This window comes from Capricornis sumatraensis, chromosome 3 (genome assembly GCF_032405125.1).
Source record: "Capricornis sumatraensis isolate serow.1 chromosome 3, serow.2, whole genome shotgun sequence".
In the NCBI taxonomy this organism is placed as follows: domain Eukaryota; kingdom Metazoa; phylum Chordata; class Mammalia; order Artiodactyla; family Bovidae; genus Capricornis; species Capricornis sumatraensis.
In genome coordinates this window covers 6,019,125-6,026,254 of record NC_091071.1, presented here as the reverse complement: position 1 = coordinate 6,026,254, position 7,130 = coordinate 6,019,125, and positions in this window count along the sequence as shown.

Below are 7,130 nucleotides of genomic sequence, written 5' to 3'. Positions count from 1 at the left end.
GACGGGAGGCCTTGGGGGGCCCCTGGGGGAGTCTCAGCACCAGGAGTGAGGACCAGGCTCCTTCAGAGGACGGAGGAGGGTGGGGGCCTTCCCCAAACCCGCCCACCCCGACAGTGACGGGCACTTCCTTTATCAACCTGGCTTCTTCTTTTCCTTTATTGCAAAAGGGCCTCCCTGTGGTCAGTGCACAGGGAGCCATGATCTGGGGCTCCCCGCCCCCGTCTTCACGCTGAGGGGCTGGTCCTGACCTGCGCCCGCTGGGCCTCCTCCCCCTCAGCTCCTGCCTCCCCGCCCTCACAGCTCCCTGGCAGTCGGTCTCTGTGTCTCTCCTTGTCTCTGCTTCTCTGAGTGTCTCTCCTCCCAGGGGAAGGGGCGGCAGCAGGACCAGCTGAGGCTCCTTCAGGGAGAGGTGGGGGCCGAGTCCCTGCCCAGCTGCAGCCCGTCAGCGAGGAGCAGGGGGAGCCGCTGGTGGTCAAGCTCAGCCCGCCTCAGACACGGGGGCGCCAGCCCACTCTGGGCCCCTCTCCCTCCAGGCAGGGGTTCCCCTGCAGTGTCTCCCCGCTCAGTCTTCAGGCAGAACCAAGGCCCACCAGGCCCCTCCCACCCTGGTGCTCCCAGTGTGCCGTCTCACACCGCCCCTGAGCGGAGGAGTGAGGGGGCTCAGGTTCCCACCTGCCCAGGGGGTGGGCCTTCTGGAGGCCACGCCTCCACCCGCAAATGGAGGGCTGGATCTCCAGGGCCCTCTGCGCTCACTCTACAGGGAGTAGACCTGCCCGACCCGCCCGACCCCACGCCCAGAACTCTGAGAGTGGGACCAGCACTTGAGCTCCAGTTCTGCTGAGCACACAGAACCGTCTGCTCCCTCTGGAAGCTTCCTCCTGGTTGCACCTCAAAATCTCTGGGCCTCACCCTCTGAGTGCAGAGCTCTGGGAGGTGACTCCCAGGAGGCTGTCGTTAATAACACTCCTAGGGAATCTATCTGCAGCTGTAAGACCCTGGCTCATCCAGGGCCTTCCTGGACAAAGGGGAGGAAAGTCAGAGCAGTCATGGGTCATCCTGGTGACAGTCCCTGGGATCATCTCTGAGGGAGACACTGCCAGCCTGTGTCTGGTGGTGGGTGGAGTGAGAGACCGGGGGCTGGGACCCTTGGTGACTCCCAGGCCTGGCTGAGAATGAGGCTGTCTGAGCCTCCCCAGGCTGAGTCAGCATTGGCTTACTGAATGGACCATGGTGGTGGAAGGACCTTTCATCACAGGAAGGGGCCTCAGTTCTAGAGGTGGGAGTGAGCAGGACGACTTCTTTTCTCCAGTTTAGTTTTTCGTCCAGTCCTAATAGTTTTCTCCCATGACCAAGCAGACCCCGCCCTCCCTCTGTGTCTGCTTTTCTTGCCCCTCCTCCCAGGCCTGAGAAGAAAGTTTCTGCATTTTCATAGAATCCTCTTATCCGAGTCAGGCCCTACATCTGTTTTTTCTTTTTCAGCTTTACAACATTCTGTGGTGGATGTGTCCTTGTCTCCATCTCACCCAGGGGAAACTGAGGCACAAAATCATATCACAGAGTCCTTTGGGCTGTGAAAGGTGCTTGGGCTGAATTGTACAGTTGGAAGTGTGTGCAGAGGAGGACAGGGGCCTGCTGGCTTCTTGGCAGTGTCTTCAGAGAGTACCTGTGTGGGGGTGATCCCGGGGTCCGATTTTGGCCTCACCCCGCTAGCTTGGGACTTGGAATGTCTCTTGCTTGCCTGGCTTTCAGAGGAGGCAGCTGCATCCTACCAGGGGGCTCCACTGCCTACTCTGTTGGACAGCACAGAACTTTTACAAAGGAGGCTCTGGGTAACTTGGCAGAGCACTGACTGTCAGGTGCCCTCAGGCCCTGTTGCTTCCGCATAAAGTCTCCCTAGATGCAAGTTGAACATCTTACATCATGTTCGGGCTCTTAGACCCCAGTTGGGCCCCTGTGAGTTGAAGATTTGGGATGTGTGGTTTCTGCTAGGTAATGGTGTGTGGTCATTCTCCTTTCCCCTCTCAGGAAATCCAGGGCCTGGGATTCTGCCTGGCACTGTGGCTCTACTCCCAGAGGAGGAGGAGGAGGAGAAGGGCCTTGTGGGAGGAGATGGGCGTGGAGCTGTGTGATTTAAACATGAGCAGGACCTAAATGCAACCCTTTAGCCCAGCAGGTGGCCCTGAGAGGCCAGAAGCTGTGGGATCCGCAGCAGGGACAGGTGAAGGCTATGAGCCGGGGACCACAGCGTGAGACCCACTGCCTCAGGTCTTGCTCACTTTCTCCCAAGCTTCCGTCCTCCTTTCCCCATTGACCACGTGCATCACCGCCCCACCCCTTCCCCCTCCATGGCACCTCCTGTTTCGCCGCAAGGTTAGGGAGTAGGCAAAGGCATCTGTTCTCACTACCTCCATTCATTGTGCTGGAAGTTTCTAGTTCATGCAATAAAGTAAGGAACAAAGTTGTTCTAACTGTATTTTTTTAGATTCTCTATTTTTCTGTTTGGCATACATTTATTACAAGGTCAGTTTTGCTAACTGTATTTTATTTTTTGTGTTTTTGATGCTCTTACAGCTGGGGCTTCATGGACCAGGGAATTACTGCTAATTCTTAAGTGATACCATAGAGATTCCTGGGAGCGTGCTTTTCATTATACAAACTAACCACTCCAGAGCTCATACTCTAAACCACCTCCTTTCTCTCTCATACACCAACCTTGTATTTCCCCTGCGTTAAATCAATTCATGGCCAGGTACCAGGCACCTATAACCCAAAGCCAACCAGAATCATTCCAACTACCTGATCCCAAACTGTTTACCTCTCCTGCATTGCTTTTCCCACAGAAAGCATAATAATGTTTTCTTTATCTTCATTCTTGCTTCTGTCTCTTGAATGACTATGGTGCTTCCCCACCTATAATGGGTGGTGAACCTTATAGGTAATACCCTCTTTGGGAAATGTAAATAATGAAAATCTTCTTTCAGTAGCATTAACCTCTGTGAATCATCATTCAGTCCTCTCTGTAAATTAAAATCCTGCAGGTTCAATAATTGGAGACAATACAGATTGGAAGGGAAGAAGTAAAAATTGTCTTTATTCACAGATGACTTAGTTGTTTATGTAGAAGTTTCCGTGGGATCCACAGAAAAGCTACCAGAGCCATTAGTGAATTAAGCAAGGTTGCAGATACAAGATCAATACAGAGGAATCAAATGTATTTGTATATATTAACAACAAAGAATTAGAAACTGAAATAAGAACAAGGCCATCTATAATATCAGTAGTATAAAATATGTAGGAATAAATATGACAGAAAATGTACAAGATCTGAACCTAAAAACTATAAAATATTGCTGAAAAAGATGAATAGGTGGATACTTCTTACATGTGAAGACTCAGTACTACTAAGATATCAGTTCTCCTCCCAATAATAAGTAGATTTAACACAATTTCAATCAAAATCCCAGTAGTTTTTTTTTTTCATAGAAATTGACAAGTCATTTCTTAAATTCCTATCGAAATTCAAAGTACCTAAAAAAGCTACAAAAAACTCTGCAATTGAAAAATGTTGGTGGATTTACCCTGACTTTCAGACTTCTTATAAAGTTATTATAATCAAGTCATTTTCACATCAAGGAAGACAAATAAATCCACAGAACAGAACAGAGAGGAAAGAAAGAGACTAGCAATTTATAGTCAATTAATTTTCAACAAAGATGAAATGGCAATTCAGTGAAGAAAAGGTAGTCTTTTAAACAAATGGCACTGGAACAATTTGACTTTTATTAATATATTTAAAAAACCCTTTAATCCATACCTTGCACTATATAAAAAAATGAACTCAATGAATCATAGGCCTAAATGAGTCCTAAAATTATATAACTCAAGGAAAAACAGAAAAGCTTTGTGATCTTGGATTAGGCAAAGATTTCTTAGATTCAACACCAAAAGCATGAAACAGAAAAGAAGATATTTAAAAATTGGGGTTCATAAAAATTAACAACTTCTGTTCTTCGAAAGATACTATCAAGGAAATGAAGAACAAGATACAGACAAGAAATACTTGCAGGTCATCTAAATGACAATGGACTTGTATACAAAACGTACAATGAACTCTCAAAATTTAACAGGAAAACAAAATTCCAATTAAAAACATAAGCTAAGGATGTGAATAGATACTTCATTAAAGAATATATGTAGGTAACAAATAGGCAAATGAGAGGATGTATAACATCATTTGTCACTAGGGAAGTGCAAGTGAAAACCACAGTGAGATATCAACATACGTCTATTAAATGGCTAACATTAATAGACCAACCATAGTAACTGTTGGCAAGGACATGGAGCAACCAACACATTCATACACAGCTGGTGGGAATGTGAAATGGTATGACTACTTTGACCAACCTTGAAAAGTTGAAGAAACATCTACCGTATGACTTAGACATACCCCTCACAGGTATCACAGTGTTGACCAGCAGCATCAACCTGGTGGGAAATGCCAATTTTCAGGCCGCAGCCTGACCTGCTGAAGTTTGAGAACCACTGCTCTGGGGCAAGGACACTGGGAACTTGCCTTGTGTGTTACCTTCACTTTTCACAGCAATACTGTGAGATAAAGGAATTTGATTCCCATCTGACAGAGGAACACACTGAGGCTCAGAGGGGTCACCTCACAGGCTCTCATTCCCTCCAGGACTGGACTTGGACCACACTCAGGTCTGTCTGCTTTGTGAACTTGGCTCTTACCCAGATTGCCCCTCCTCCACCAACCACCCCAGTTAACCTCCCTTACTTCCCCTTCCTCCCACAGCCCAGACTAGAGGGGGTCATTCATTGTATTCCATTCAGCTGGCCACTTCTCAGGGTGTGGGGAAACAAAGGCAGGAGGGAGGTGAGCGTGACCCCTGAGGCGGGGCAGGACACATGAGGCACAGAAAGATGATGAGGGGTTCTTGTACTCTCTCTGCAGGCCTCTGCTGACATCAGCACCCTTTATTTCCTCTTGTTTTCCCTGGGGAAGGGGCCCAGAGAAGGCTTGTCCTGCCTTGGTTGGGTGCAGGCATGCAGTGAACCCTCCACGACCTGGAGTCCAGCTGGGAAGGGAAGACCCACAGCATGAAACAAGCAGAGGGAGACCCAGGCCCCACAAAGTTAATGCTGAAACAGGCAGGAATGGCATCTCCCACTTACTGTGTGCTGGGTGCCTTGTACTCACATTGACTGTGTTTTCTTATTCACTGTGTTCCTGATGCTCTGACATCTGGGGCCTCAGTGACCAGGGAGAGACTGTCCCAGGGCTGCCAGTTCTGAGAAGAGCAATGGACGTGCCCAGGAGCTCACCTGTCAAATACAAACCAACCAGTCCAGAGCCCATGCTTCCCACCACTTCCTCCATTTGGCTCTTATGCTGCGCGAGGCCCATATTCTTCTGCCTTATTCACTCCAGGGCCAGGTACCAGGTTACCAGTGAGAGCCCCTAATCCCCAGAGCCTGCAGACGTTGTTCACACCAGCCAATCCTAAATCCCCCTGCTCTCCCTTGCCTGTTTTTCTCAAAGAACCTACAGCAAAGCCTCCTGCCCATGATTCCCCCTTCCTCTCTCTGCTTCCTGACTGATCCTGGTGCTTCCATGCATCGAGTGATGGGCATCTCATTTTTAAGGAGTTGCGAATATAAACTGCATTCTTCATAACAATTATTTGTGTGCTTGTCTTACCATACCTGATTAAAACAGATCCAGATTTTATTTTAAAATATAAAAATATTTTATATTAGGATTTTAATAATATCAATGTAAATCCCCAAATTATACAACTGAAGGAAAAAAACCAGGAGAAAATCTTTGTGACCTTGGGTTAGGCAAATATTTCTTATATTCAGTGCCAAAAGTATGATCCAAAAAGAAAATATTTAAAAGTTAGAGTTCATCAAAATGAACAACTTCTCTTAACTCTCTCCACCAACCCCAGGAGGTAGGCAGGGTCTATTTTGATCCTCATTTTGTGCGGGAAGAAACTTGGGCCCCAGGTGAGACTATGAGATTCAACTGAAGTCACACTGTATGTGAATGCTGGTGGTGGTGTTGGGTCTGAACCCAGAGCCATGCTCCCGACCACTTCCCCATGCAGTGACAAAGATCAGCAGCCCTCTGGCCACATTAACAACCAACGCTTCCCTTTTCTGTATTGTCTTCCTGCTACACACGGAGATGCTTGAGGATCTAATGGGACAGTGGCTCAGGGGGCTTTGGGTCCTTGTCACCCAGCACAGGGTGTGGGGTAGTTGGTGCTGACCCAAAGTTTATGGAAAGAAGGAGAGATCTTTAAAGGACGGGTATCAGTGTGATGATCCATGTAGCTATCCAGGCCGTGTGCAGAGCCCTCTGTGTTATCCTGTCCTCACTGGGCCCCACCAAGGGAGGTCCTGTTACTACCCCCACTTTGCAGATGAGAAACCAGAAGCTCAGAGGAGGGAAGTCCTCTGCCCGACAGTTGGCTCCAGAGCCTGCATCTGCAGTTCCTGCCTCTGCCACATTCACAAGGTTCATCTTTGTGTGACTAGGTTTCCTCACATCACTAGGATGCGTTTCAGCTCCTGATCCACCTGACAAATGCTGCTTGGGCTTCCAGGAGAGGAGAACAGAGGGCGAAGAACTGGGGAGTAAAGGCTGACCCCTGACCTTGCTGAGCTTCCAGGCTGGGAGAAGTGAAGGACAATCACAAGAGTGGGACCAGGGGATTGTTGTCTGCACTTCCCCTCAGAGCAGTGTGCTGGTGAGTGTTGGCCAGTTTTCAGAAAAGGTGTCCTGATTTGTAGGTTTTTACAGTTTCCATGTGTAAATACTCCCACAGAGTCAAGTTAACTATTGTGTGGACTGACTGTGTCCCTCCCACCCCAAATTCATATGTTGAACCCCTAACCCCTCCGTGTGTATTTGGAAAGGAGGGCCCTAAAGAAATACTGGAGGTTGAATAAGGTCATGAGGAGGGGGCCCTGGCCCAATAGGATCAGTGTCCTCTTCAGAAGTGAGCCCAGAGCAGCCCCTACACTCAGAGGCCATGTGAGCACATGGCAAGAAGGCAGCCGCCTACACACCAAGGGGAAGAGGCCTCAGAGTGAGACCTGCCTTG